The sequence below is a fragment of the Gorilla gorilla genome, chromosome 5 (assembly GCF_029281585.2).
Source record: "Gorilla gorilla gorilla isolate KB3781 chromosome 5, NHGRI_mGorGor1-v2.1_pri, whole genome shotgun sequence".
Lineage (NCBI taxonomy): Eukaryota > Metazoa > Chordata > Mammalia > Primates > Hominidae > Gorilla > Gorilla gorilla.
The window spans coordinates 72,821,162-72,836,804 of record NC_073229.2 but is presented as its reverse complement, the minus strand read 5'-3'; positions in this window follow the sequence as shown (position 1 = coordinate 72,836,804).

The window sequence follows — 15,643 nt, the reverse complement described above, 5'->3', positions numbered from 1 at the left end:
GTCCTGTTATATCAGTTTCTCTTTTATTTTAACTTGGAATATATGGATCTGAACTGTTGATGTTCAATTGGAACTTAGTTTGTGTTGTATGTCAGTTTCATCTAGTTCTTCTGTTTTACAAGTCAGTATAAGTTTAAGAATCACTTATTGTGATGACTAACGCCTCTTAAAAAATAGTTTTTGTTAAAACTTTCACCCTCAAAAGTTTCCTGGTTTATGTATTAAATAATAATATAAGCTTATACATAGATCACATCTGTTGATTTTGTCTTACAAGGACTCATTCACTCTTCATGTAAGTAATAATTCCAATTTTTGGGGAAAGCATTTCTTCCCATTCTTAACCCCTGTAATTCAGAGAGCTTGCACCACTCCTAATCCACAATTATGGTAGACATTGAAATGAAACAGGGACCGCTCTTAGGAGGGTGCTAGGTATCCCCTCCCAAACACGAAAATTAAAAAAAAAAAAAAATCTCCAATTTTTTCAAAGGAAATTCCAGACACCTAGCAAGCCCCAGAAAATAAATAACAAAAAGATAACAGTAGCTTAAAATAATACCCAAAATATAACAGAGTCACAAGAATAATTCCCTATAAAAACTGAAGATAACATCTTAACATACGTCCCTGAGCTGTTTTTCAAAAAAACCCAGACCCCCACCAAACATATATCTCAGACAAGGAGGTTTATGTCTTTATGTGTTGACACATAGACCTCAAATAAGAGAGAGCTGAAGACTAAACTCTGACCACTTCCCTTTGTTCTAAATTTCTTCCTGTGGAGGCCCAAAAAAGTCACTCTCATGAGCCAGAGCAAACTTTATCTTCTGCTAATTCCAAATTTTTAGACAAAGTTTCACTTCCATAACCAATCTCAAATCAAAAAATCTAAATCCACCTATAACCTGTGGACCTGTGGTTCCTCACTTTGAGATGTCTCACCATTTTAGGTCAAAACAACGTGTAGCCCCTCTATGTTGACTTATAACTTTGCCTATAACCTCTGCCTCTCAATCTTTAAAAGCCCTTATCTTATAAGCCATATGGGAGTTTGGGTCTTAAACATTATCTGTCCAACTCTCCTTACTTGGTGCTCTCCAATAAATGTCTCAGTTTCTGTCACTTCAATACCAATGACCATGTTTGGCTTTACTGCCTTGAGCAGGCACACCTGAGTTCAGTTGGGTAACATGTTCCCAACCAGGTCACTCAGAGCAATTCATTTTCCTGGCTCCAATGTTGGTTCTAAGATGTTCATATAACCTAATCTAGGACAAAAACCACAGATGCAGGGACCTCAACTGGACCTATTGGGGATTCCCCTCCACCCCCACACAGAGATAATAAACTGTTTTTTGCAAGCCTGAAGATACTGTTTGATGTCCTACTTGAGAATGAAGTCAATGCCAAAGAAAGAAGATTTCTGATGAGATTATTTGAACATCAGACTTACTATTAAATGTAGAAATATAGAAAAACTTCAGATTTTCAACAAGGTAAGGCAAAAAAATTTCTTAAAAGTCCTTTGCTGGCCCGGTGCGGTGGCGCACACTTGTAATCCCAGCACTTTGGGAGGCCGAGGCAGGCGGATTACAAGGTCAGGAGATCAAGACCATCCTGGTTAACATGGTGAAACCCCATCTCCACTAAAAATACCAAAAAATTAGCTGGGCGTGGTGGCAGGCGCCTGTAGTCCCAGCTACTTGGGAGGCTGAGGCGGAGAATGGCTTGAACCCTGGAGGCGGAACTTGCAGTGAGCTGAGATCGCACCACTGCGCTCCAGCCTGGGTGACGGAGCAAGACTCCATCTCAAAAAACTAAAATAAAATTCTACAAATCCTATAGAGTTTAGCAATAGAATACTGCCAGATTTGAAGGACTTTGAACATCTTTGGTTTTCTGTTAATCACTAATAACAAAGCATAAAAATAATAAGCAATTGAAACTATATAGAAGCCAAGTTTCTACGTATCACTAGATTATGTTAATATGGTGCTGAGGTAGATTTAGATAAGTTAAGATTATTATTGTAAACTCTAGAGAAACTACTAAGAAAATAATTTTAAAAATATAATTATTAAAGGAATTAAAATGCTACACTAGAGAATATTCATCTAATAGAAAAGAAAGTAGTAAAGAAGACACAGGAACAGAAAATATTCAAGTCATTCACATGATGCTCAGTTATTCTGAAACTGAACAACATTTCACACGATGCTTATTTCGTTTTGATACTTTTAATCTATGCAATCAGAAAGATATAAATTTTTGATATAAAATTTGGAAGAGACATATTCGTTTACAAATATATAGAGAAAAAAGAATATTAAAGGTATTTTATTAATAAAAAATAAAATTAATAAGAAAATTTGAAAATGAAGCTGCTGCACATATATGTAGAATATTAAAGATACTCTTAATAGAAATAAAATTAAGAAAATTTGGTAATGTGGGTAATGTATATAAGACTTAGCAACAGCATGGATTAAAATGAGCATTTAAAGATACATCTCCCTTCCATAATGTTACCAATGCCATTATTAAATAATTAAGAAAAAATGTAAATGAAAGGTTGATATTATATATCATATATTAAAATTGATACCAAAAATTAACTCCTTATACAAAAATTAACTCAAGGTGGAGTAAAGACCTAAATGTAAGACCTAAAACCATAAAAGCCCTAGAAGAAAACCTAGGCAATACCATTCAGGACATAGACATGGGCAAAGAGTTCATGACTAAAACACCAAAAGCAATGGCAACAAAAGCCAAAATTGACAAATGGGATCTAATTTAACTAAAGAGCTTCTGCACAGCAAAAGAAACTATCATCAGAGTGAACAGTCAACCTACAGAATGGGAAAATATTTTTGCAATCTACCCATCTGACAAAGGGCTACTATCCAGAATCTGAAAGGAGCTTAAACAAATTTACAAGAAAAAAGCAAACAACCCCATCAAAAAGTAGGCAATGTGTATGAACAGACACTTCTCAAAAGAAGACATTTATGCAGCCAACAGACACATGAAAGAAATACTCATCATCACTGGTCATCAGAGAAATTCAAATCAAAACCACAATGAGATACCATCTCACGCCAGTTAGAATGGCAATCATTAAAAAGTCAGGAAACAACAGATGCTGGAGAGTATGTGGAGGAACAGGAACAATTTTACATGGTTGGTGGAAGTGTAAATTAGTTCAGCCATTGTGGAAGACAGTGTAGCGATTCCTCGAGGATCTAGAACTAGAAATACCATTTGACCCAGTGATCCCATTACTGAGTATATACCCAAAGGATTATAAATCATGCTACTGTAAAGACATATGCACACATATGTTTATTGTGGCACTATTCACAATAGCAAAGACTTGGAACCAATCCAAATGTCCATCAATGATAGACTGGATAAAGAAAATGCGGCATATATACACCATGGAATATTATGCAGCCATAAAAAAGGATGAGTTCATGTCCTTTGCAGGGACATGGATGAAGCTGGAAACCATCATTCTCAGCAAACTATCACAAGGACAGAAAATCAAACACTGCATATTCTCACTCATAAGTGGGAGTTCAACAATGAGAACACATGGACACAGGGTGGGGAACATCACACACCAGGGCCTGTTAAGGGGAGGGCGGCTAGAGGAGGGATAGCATTAGGAGAAATACTTAATGTAAATGATGAGTTGATGGGTACAGCAAACCAGCATGGCACATGTATACCTATGCAATAAACCTGCATGTTGTGCATGTGTACACTAGAACTTAAAGTATAATAAAAAAAGAAAAAATGTAAATGAAAGGTAGATATTAAATATCATATATTAAAATTATGAAATTATATTGATAAATATAGAAAGATATATGAAATATTTTATACATATGAAAAGTGAATACTAGCATATTCTATATAGAACAATTCTATAAGTATTTTAAATTCCAAAAATAATATTCTTTATTCCACTAATAAAGCCGTAGAAACAACAATTATTCATTCAACAATATTTTGACTGTCTACCATGTATCAGCCTTATTCTTGTCAAAGGAAAAGCAAACGTGATCTAAGTCATCTCTATCTTATGGGGAAAGCCCTCTAGCAGGAGGAGAGAGAAAAAATGCAAATAAATAAATGATATAATTTTATGTTGTTATAAATACTATGATGATAGCTAAGGGGAGTAAGGGGATAGAACATGCTGAGCAGTGCTATTGGTAAAAGTGCGTGCGGGGAAGGCATCTCTGGGAAGCTTACCATTGATGAGGCCTAAATGATATAAAGGCCATTGGAAGAGTTTTCCAGGCAGGAGAAGAGCCAATGTTAAAGCTCTGAGATAAGAATGGCCTCAAGGTGTTTGAGAAACTGAAAGAAGGCAGTCTAGTGCATGGAAGGAGGGGGATGAGTAGAAAGAGGGAGAGCAGAGGAATTTTTGGGGCCAGATCATGTAGGACCCCGTAGGGCTTAGCAAGGATTCCGATCTTTATTTTAAATGAGTCGGGGAGGCCAAGTTTAGAGTGCTAGACCAGAGGAGTGATATAATTACATGTGTTTATAATGAATATGCTTCTGGCTGAGAAGGAAAGACTGAAGAGAATAGACTATAGAAAAGCAAATGTAGAAAACTGGAGACCATTAAGAAATTAGAGTGATTCAAGTAGCTTGGTAAAGAGTGACTGGAACAAAGCTAGTACTAATTGCAGTAGTGACAAGTGGTCCAGTTTGAAGTTCCTTTATCATACAGCCATGAGGGCTAAATTTGGATTCGAGATAAAATAGAGTTAGAAAAAAAGAAGGAATCTTAGAATTGAGCCATGATCAAGAATATGAGGAGGGGCCTGGTGCGGTAGCTCACTCCAGTAATCCCAGCACTTTGGGAGGCCAAGGCTGGAGGATCAGTTGAGCCCAGGAGTTCAAGACCAGCCTGGGCAACATAGGGAGACCGTGTCTCTACTATATATGTGTGTGTGTGTGTGTATATGTGTGCATATATGTGTGTGTGTATATATATATATCTGTGTGTATATATGTATATATATGTGTGTGTATATATATGTATGTGTGTATATATATATGTATGTGTGTGTATATATAGATATATATGCACAAAAATTAGCCAGGCATAGTGGTATACACCTATGGTCCCAGCTACTCAGGAGGCTGAAGAAGGAGGATCAATTGAGCCTGGAAGAGTAAGGCGGAAGGAAACAGTGGTCACACCACTGAACACCAGCCTGGGAAACAGAGCAAATAAAGAATATGAGGAAGTCTACAGTTTGTGGGCAGAAGAAAAAAAACAAACTACAATTCTGTTCGACACCCTTTCAGCACCAAAAAGGAGAGATTTGATATTTTGATGAATGAGACTGGAGCTCAGACGATGGTTTCATGGGTGTAGGCATATACCCAAACTTATAAAATTATATACTCTAAATATGTGCAGTTTTTAATATCAATTATAATTCAATAAAGCTATTAAAAATACTTTTTCAGGAGTATATTGGCTATAAGTAAATGTCAATAAAAATGTATTTTAAAGAAAATAAAAGAAAATGTCTAATTTGAAAGCACATGCAAAACAAAGAGCCAAATGTAAAAAGTCAGTTTAGAGGGCAAGAAATGCAGTGGGAGGTGAAGACTGACATATGTGAGCCTGATAAGAAAAGAGAGGCCGGAGCAACTTCAGAGAGAAAAATGATGGCAATAGCTAGAAAGGAAATTTTAGATTAAAGCTGGACTCAGTAAAAGAAAAGAAAATGAGAAAGAAGCATGAAAATGGATTGCTGTATCTGTTATTTTGGTGTAAATATTCAGTACAGACTGATAAAAGCTAGAGATTTAACAGAGCAAAAGTCCTCTACAGTTCACCCCCTGCCCCCCAAAAAATATGTTTCAGCTAAGTGATCAAAAGGCCATATTTATAAAGTGATTTGACTCCTTCACACGTGTTTGTTTTCCCAGGTAAATTGTAAGATTTTTTAATGCTGACACCATATCTTTTTAATATTTTTGCCATCAACTTCCAGCACTATACCAGGTATGTAATGGGTGCTCATTAATTGCCTATTGTTAAATTAATTTTTATTTTATTGTAGATTCCCATTATATTAATTTTCTATTTTTAAAAGAAAAAAAAATCCAAATGCCTAAAATAAAACTTGAAATACAAGGAGTTTAGAAAACAGGTTTATAGTAAGGGAGATATTATTGTATTTGGAATATTTTTATATGCTTCTAGAACTTTATAGAATATAACATTTTCTAACTGTATCTTTTAGCCTTTGTTATTCGTGTCTCCATCTCATTTTTCTCAACAGATTTCAGAACAGTGGAATATGTCACCTTCTTAAGATTTATGTTTTTCTCAAACTCACAAACCTCAGAGCTTATGTCCACACTTCATTTAAAAAATTTGCACTAAGCAACCTCATTTCTTAATTGAATTAGAGTTTAACCTCACTTTATTGGCAGATGCCAATATAAAGTATATATGTATTAAAAAAATTTTAATTTTCCATTTGGAAGTATACATTTATTTAGGATAAAATACATGTGTGTATGCATGTATACATTGGTATGAAAATAAAACCTACATATACACTTGTGTTAATATATGTGAATGTTATCTCTCTCACACACACATATAAAACTATTTTATCAATAAAACAAGTTTGAAAAATGTGTATCTAAGAGTACTAATTAAGTGCTACTACATAAAAGAGGGAAATCTTAATTGCCTAGAACAGCTAGGAAGAAAGTTGTTGTTTGTTGTTTACTTTTTTTTGTCTCTTGACCCATTTACCCAACTATATGCATTAATTAGGAAACTGAAAGTAATCTCACCACTGCTTCTGTGCTTCTTCATCTTTTTTCTTCTTCCTTTTCATTCTCACACACATGCACATTTCTACAGCCATTGGGATCCCACAAAGACCAGAAAACAGGGATTGGAAAGACAGAGTATACAGAGGTTCATACAGTCATGGAGATGGAATTTCTCAAAGTAAAGCACTGCGCCATGGCTCTTCCTTTAGGATATGGAGAATCTGGTGGTGTGACTTAAAAAATGTGCCATTTACCACTACAAAAGGACAAACTAGATTAGTGGTTTTCAAACTGTCCTCCTCAGTACTCTTAGTACAATATTTCCCAAATTAGAAGAGTGCAAGATCCATTTTAATGGGGGGAGGGACAGAAAACCCTATTGTCAGATTACATTTTATTGTATCATAAAATAGATTAAGCATGAGGAAATATATAAACTCTTTATGCTTATAGTGCTCACACCAATATAGAAAACAAAACACTAGAACTTCTGGGGATCATGGCGGACGGGAGACAGAACTAGATTGCAGCTCCCACTCAGATGGATAGAGCAGCATGTGGAGGCTTGTATCATGAACTTTTGCTCCAGAATGACTGCAGGAATACATTAGGAAATCCAAGAGAACCCACAGACCCTCTGAAGGAAGCAAATTGCTCCTGCAGGACCCGGGAGACACCCCAAATACTGTGAGCACCCAAACTATGGAAGTGGGAAAGGGAGATCGTCCACCCCCAAACACACATCCCCCACTGGGGAACCTGAAGGTCTAGATTACAGGAGAAGATTCTGACCTTACCTGGAGTTGAGTCAGTTTAGAGAGTCAAGTGAAATACAGGGGTAGAGGAAGCAGCAGAAAAATCCCTGTAGGCTTGCTGGGTCCCCTACCGAGCCATTTCTGCCTTGCCTCACAGGGGTCCTTGAGGAGGGCTGCTGGATGCACTGGGAAAAGGCCAAGGGAGAAGGAAACCTCCAGCTGAACATTTTAACAATTTGAACTGATCAAGAAGTCTCCTGGCCAGAACTTGGGGGAGGGTATTAATCCAGTGTACAGACTCCACAGGTGGGAAAAGAAGGAAAGTCCTATTTATTTTCACAGCTGGGAGGCAGGTAGCCTGGGGCAAGTTCTCAGCCCTGCTCGCCCACTGCCTGGAAACAGACTTGGTGCTGTTGTCGGGGACAAGGTGGGAATGAGACAGTCCCTTTGGGTTGCATGGGAACTGGGTGAGAACTGTGACCGCTGGCTTTCCCCACTTCCCTGACAACCTGCAAGACACAGCAAAGGCAGCCATAATCCTCCCAGGAACATAAGTCCATTGACCTGGAAACCACCCCCAACCCCCACAGCAGCCACAGTAAGGCCCGCCCAAGTAGAGTTTGAGCTCAGACATACTCAGCCCTGCCCCCACTTAATGGTCCTTCCCTACCCACCCTGGTAACTGAAGAAAAAGATACTCTTGGATGTTCTAGGGTCCTGCCCACCACCTGTTCCTCCCCATACTACCATAACTGATGCTGTCTTGAAAGCGTCAGCTACCAGCAGGAGGCCAATCAGCACAAAAATAGTGCACCAGTCAACGAAAGCTAAGGATCCTCATAGAGTCCATTTTACCCCCTCCCACCTCCACAGGAGCAAGTGCTGGTATCCATGGCTGAGAGGCCCATAGATGGTTCACAGCACAGGACTCTTTGCAGATAACCCCCAGTACCAGCCCAGAGCCTGGTAGTCTTGCTGGATAGCTAGATTCAGAAGAGAGATAACAATCACTGCAGCTTGGCTCTAGGAAAATGGGGAGAGTACTACAACAAGGAAATATCCTGTGGGACAAAAGGAACTGAACAATAGCCTTGAGCATTAGAACTTCCCTTTGACAGAGGCTACCCAAATGAGAAGGAACCAGAGAACAAACTCTGGTAATATGAAAAAACAAGGTTCTACTTGTTTCACAATAGCTCTCCAGCAATGGATCCAAATAAAGAAGAAATCCCTGATCTACATGAAAAAGAATTCAAAAGGGCAGTTATTAAGCTAATCAGGGAGGCACCAGAAAAAGGCAAAGCCCAATGTAAATAAGTCAAAAAGATGATATAAGAAGTGAGGGGAGAAATATTCAATGAAATAGCATAAATAAAGAACAATAGAAATTTCAGGAAACAATAGACACACTTATAGAAATGCAAAATTCTCTGGAAAGTCTCAGCAATAGAATCAAGCTAGCAGAAGAAAGAACTTCAGAGCTCAAAAACAAGGTGTTCTAATTAAACTAATCCAACAAAAACAAAGAAAAAAGAATAAAAAAATATGAACAAAGCCTCCAAGAAGTCTGGGATTACGTTAAAGACCAAACCTAAGAATTACCAGCATTCCTAAGGAAGAAGAGAAATCTAAAAGTTTGGAAAATGTATTTGGGGGAATAATCAAGGAAAACTTCCCCAGCCTTGCTAGAGAAATAGAAATCTAAATGCAAGAAACTCAAAGAACATCTGCGAAATTCATCGCAAAAAGATCATCACCTAGGAACATTGTCATCAGGTTATCTAAAGTTAAGATGAAAGAAAGAATCTTAAGACCTATGAGGCAAAAACACCGGGTAACCTACAAAGAAAAACCTATCAGATTAACAGCAGATTTCTCAGCAGAAACCCTACAAGCTAAAAGGGATTGGGGCCTTATCTTCAGCCTCCTCAAACAAAACAATTGTCAGCCAAGAATTTTGTACCCAGTGAAACTAAGCTTCATAAGTGAAGGAAAGATATAGTCTTTTTCAAAGAAACACTACCAAGCCAACCCCAAAAGGACTGCTAAAAGGAGCTCTAAATCTTGGAACAAATCCTGGAAGCACATCAAAACAGAACTTCTTTAAAGCATAAATCTCACAAGACCTACAAAGTAAAAATACATTAAAAAAATAAAAATAAGGTATACAGGCAACAAATAGCATAATAAATGGAATGGCATCTCACATCTCAATACTAACATTGTATGTAAATGGTCTAAATGCTCCACTTAAAAGATACAGAATTGCAGAATGGATAAGAATTCACCAACCAACTATCTGCTGCCTTCAGGAGACACACCTAACACATAAGGACTCCCATAAACTTAAGGTAAAGGGATGGAAAAAGGCATTCTATGCAAATGGACACCAAAAGCAACCAGGGGTAGCTATTCTTATATCAGACAAAACAAACTTTAAAGCAGCAGCAATTAAAAAAGACAAATAGGGTCATTATATAATGATAAAAGGCCTTGTCCAGCAGGAAAATATCACAATCCTAAATATATACACACCTAACACTGGATCTCTCAAATTTATAAAACAATTACTAATAGACCTAAGAAATGAAATAGACAGCAACACAATAATAGTGGGGGACGTCAATACTCCACTGACAGCACTGGACAGATCATCAAGACAGAAAATCAACACAAAAACAATAGATTTAAACTATACCCTGAAACAAATGGACTTAATAGATACGTACAGAACATTCTACCCAACACTGGAGAATATACATTCTATTCAACAGCACATGGAACTTTCTCCAAGATAGATGATATAATGGGCCACAAAATGAGCCTCAATAAATTAAAGAAAACTGAAATTATATCCAGCACTCCCTAAGACCACAGTGGAATAAAACTGGAAATCAATTTCAAAAAGAACCTCCAAAACCATGCAAATACATGGAAATTAAATAACCCACTCCTGAATGATCATTGGGTCAAAAATGAAATCTAGAGGGAAATTTAACAATTCTTCTAGCTGAATGACAATAGTGACACAACCTATCAAAACCTCTGGGATACAGCAAAGTGGTGTTAAGAGGAAAGTTCGTAGCCCTAAATGCCTACATCAAAAAGCCTGAAAGAGCACAAACAGACAATGTAAGATCACACCTCAAGAAATCAGAGAAACAAGAACAAACCAAACCCAAACCCAGCAGAAGAAAGGGAATAACCAAGATCAGAGCAAAACTAAATGAAATCGAAACAACAACAAATTAAAAAGACAAATGAAACAAAAAGCTGGTTCTTTGAAAGGATACATAAAATTGATTGACCATTAGCAAGATTAACAAAGAAAAGAAGAAAATCCAAATAACCTCACTAAGAAACAAAACAGGAGATATTACAACTGACACCACTGAAGTACAAAATATCATTCAAGGCTGCTATGAACACCTTTACACATATAAACTACAAAACCTAGAAGAGATGGATAAATTCCTGGAAAGATACAAACTTCCTAGCTTAAATCAGGAAGAATTAGATACTCTGAACAGACAAATAACAAGCAGTGAGATTGAAATGGTAATTTAAAAATTACAAACAAAAAAAAATCCAGGACCAGATGGATTCACAGCAAAATTCTACCAGATATTCAAAGAAGAATTGGTACCAATCCTACTGACACTATTCTACAAGATAGAGAAAGAGGGAACCCTTCCTAAATCATTCTGTGAAGCCAGTATCACCCTAATACCAAAACCAAGAAAGGGCATAACCAAAAAAAGAAAACTACAGACCAATATCCCTGATGAACATAGATGCTAAAATCCTTAAAAAAATTCTAGCTAACCAAATCCAACAACATATCAAAAAGATAATCCATCATGATCAAGTGGGTTTCATACCAGGGACGCAGGGATGGTTTAACATATGCAAGTCAGTAAACGTGATACAACACATAAACAGAACCAAAAACAAAAAATCACATGATCATCTCAATATATGCAGAAAAAGCATTTAACAAAATCCAGCCTCCCTTTATGATGAAAACTCTCAGCAAAATCAGCATACAAGGGGCATACCTCAATGTAATAAAAGCCAACTATGACAAACTCACAGCCAACATAACACTGAGTGGAGAAAAGTTGAAAGCATTCCCTCTGAGAACTGGAACAAAACAAGGATGCCCACTCTCACCACTCCTCTTCAACATAGTACTGGAAGTCCTAGCCAGAGCAATCAGACAAGAGAAAGAAATAAAGGGCATCTAAATTGGTAAAGCAGAAGTCACACTGTCACTGTTTGCTGATGACATGATTGTTTACCTAAAATACCCTAAAGACTCCTCCAGAAGGCTCCTAGAACTGATAAAAGAATTCAGCAAAGTTTCTGGATACAAAATCAATGTACACAAATCACTAATTCTTCTATAAACCAACAGTGACCAAGCAGAGCATTAAGTCAAGAACTCAACCCCTTTTACAATAGCTGCAAAAAAATAAAATACTTAGGAATATACCCAACCAAGGAGGTGAAAGACCTCTACAAGGAAAATGACAAACCATTGCTGAAAGAAATCACAGATGACACAAACAAATGGAAACATATCCCATGCTTATGGATAGATAAAATCAATATTGTGAAAATGACCGTACTGCCAAAAGCAGTCCACAAATTCAATGCAATTCTCATCAAAATACCACCATCATTCTTCACAGACTTAGAAAAATCAATCCTAAAGTTCATATGGAACCAAAAAAGAGCCCTCATAGCCAAAGCAAGACCAAGCAAAAAGAACAAATCTGGAGGCATTACATTACCTGATTTCAAACTATACTATAAGGCCATGGTCACCAAAACATCATGGTACTGGCATAAAAATAGGCAAATAGACCAATAGAACAGAATAGAGAACCCAGAAATAAACCGTAATTACTTACAGCCAACTGATCTCTGACAAAGCAAACAAAAACATAAAGTGGGGAAAAAGGACACCCTATTCAACAAATGGTGCTGGGATAATTGGCAAGCTACATGTAGGAGAATGAAACTGGATCCTCATCTCTCACCTTATACAAAAATCAGCTTAAGATGGATCAAGGACTTAAATCTAAGATCGGAAACTATAAAACTTCTGGAAGACAATGCCAGATGTGCTAGCTCACACTTGTAATCCCAGCATTTTGGGAGGCCGAGGTGGGTGGGCCACTTGAGGTCAGGAGTTCGAGACCAGCCTGGCCAACATGGTGAAACCCCATCTACACTAAAAAAATTAGCTGGGTGTGGTGGCAGGTGCCTGTAGTCCCAGCTACGTGGGAGGCTGAGGCAGATGAATAGCTTGAGCCCAGGAGGCAGAGGTTGCACTGAGCCGAGACGGCAACAGAGTGAGACTCTATATGAGAAAAGTAAATAAAAATTGAAAAACAATTCTAGAAGACAACATTGAAAAAACCCTTCTAGACATTGACTTGGACAAGGATTTCATGACCAGGAAACCAAAAGCAAATGCTGGGGCTTAATTAAACTAAAGAGCTTTTGCATGGCAAAAGAAACAGCAGAGTAAATGGGCAGTCCACAGAGTGGGAGAAAATCTTCACAATCTATACATCTGACAAAGGACTAATATCCAGAATCTACAGTGAACTCAAACAAATTCGCAAGACAAAAACAAACAATCACCTCAAAAAGTGGGCTAAGGTCATGAATAGACAATTCTCGAAAGAGGATATACAAATATCCAACAAACATATGAAAAAATGCTCAACACCACTAATGATCAAGGAAATGCAAATCAAAACCACAGTGCAATACCACCTTACTCCTGCAAGAATGGCCATAATCAAAAAATAATACATGCTGGCATGGGTGCAGTGAACAGAAAACACTTCTATACTGCTGGTGGGAATGTGAACCAGTACAATCACTATGGAGAACAGTGTGGAGATTCCTTAAAGAACTAAAAGTAGAACTACCATTTGATCCAGCAATCCTACTACAGGGTGTCTATCCAGAGAAAAATAACTCAGTATATGAAAAAAGATACTTGCACACGCATGTTTATAGCAGCACAATTTGGAATTGCAAAAGTGTGGAGCCAACCCAAATGTCCATCAATCAATGAGTGGATTAAGAAACTATGGTATGTATATATGATGGAATACTACTCAGCCATAAAAAGGAATGAATTAATGGCATTCACAGTGACCTGGATGATATTGAAGACTATTATTCTAAGTGAAGTAACTCAGGAATGGAAAACCAGACATCATATGTTCTCACTCATATGTGGGAACTAAGCTATGAGGATGCAAAGGCATAATAAAGACACAACGGACTTTGGGGATTCAGAGGGAAAGGGTGGGAAGGGGGTGAGGGATAAAAGGCCACAAATTGGGTGCAATATATATACTGCTCAGGCAATGGATGCACCAAAATCTCACACATCACCACCAAAGAATTTACTCATATAACCAAACACCACCTGTTCCCCAATAACCTAAGGAAATAAAAAAATTAATAATAATAATAATAAAGAAAACAAAACACTATCCACTTGCCCCTTTGAGACATGGCTACACTCTCCTGAGTTCCTAGAATCTGTTTCTTTCAACGGGACTAGACCCCTATATGACAGTTCTCTTGGCCTTTGTATTCTTTGAATGCAAAAGTTCTGCTTTGCCTATGAAATTCAGAAAATGAAACCAATAAGCAACTGCAGAGTCACATTCAGCCTCAACCCACAAATATTTGCAATATTTTGGAATGTAGAAAATATTTATCTTTCTATTAAAATCACCTAAAACAATGAGATAAAGAAAAAATAATTATTATTTCAAAAAAAACTTTCCAAAGTGTCACAAATTTAATTTGTTAACAAACTGTATGAATATTTCTTGCCTAGTTCAAGACTGGGTGAAGAAATAAACCATGTTGCAGCCAAGACAATATATTCTACCAAATACAAATAAATTATTAACAATGAAAAGATTCATAGAAAGAGCACAAAAATACATGATTGGCCAGGAACACAATAAACGGAAGAAATTAAAATGTGGCAAAATTCCTATTTCCAGGCAAAGATAATTGTACATTTTTGAAAAGATGACAAATAGAAAATAAACATTTTCCAAACTACCAAATGAGATTAAAGCAAATGAATCCTATCATATAGTTCACATGCCAAAAAAGAAAATAAGGAAAAAAGTTGAAAATGGTAATTATTGTGTAAAATACAGTCAAAACAATATTTATCACATATATTATAGCTTACATTGTAAAGTATAAAATGGTCTTATTATACAATGTGAAATACTTATAAGAATAAATTATGAATTACCATTCAGAATATTACTAAAAGCTTGAATAAACTGAAAGATATAGCCCAGTAGACTGCAAGAGTATTGTTAACCAGTGTGTTCTCCAGGCCTACTACTTGGATGATACTTGATAGAATGTGTTCTGTGGATGATAAAATAGATTAATAAAAAAATACAAAAAGTGAACTGTTACCAAGATTTAAAATATATATATCTAATTAAAATATCAATAAGACACATCTTAAAATATGATTAAATGATAATTAAATTTTGTCTAGTGAAAAATAGGTAAGAATGTGAAAATATATCAAAAGAAGAATGGTAATGGGAATCTTGACCTATAAGGTATTAAAATATGATATTTAATGAGATTATAATAATTAACATAATATGTTGGCAATATGAAAACTGACAGGCAGATTAATGGAATGGAAGAAATGAAAATATGCACATGCAAGCGCACATATAGTGTATTAGTCCATTCTCACACTGCTATAAGGATATACCCAAGTTTGGGTAACTTATAAAGGAAAGAAGTTTACTTGACTCACAGTTCAGCATGGCGGGGAAGGCCTCAGGAAACTTACAATTATGGCGAAAGGGGAAGCAAACATGTCCTTCTTCACATGGTGACATCAAGGAAATATATGAGCAAAAGGGGAAAAAGCCCCTTATAAAACCACTAGATCTCATGAGAAGGCACTCACTATCACGAGAACAGCATGTGGGTAACCACCCCCACGGTTTAATTACTTCCCACAG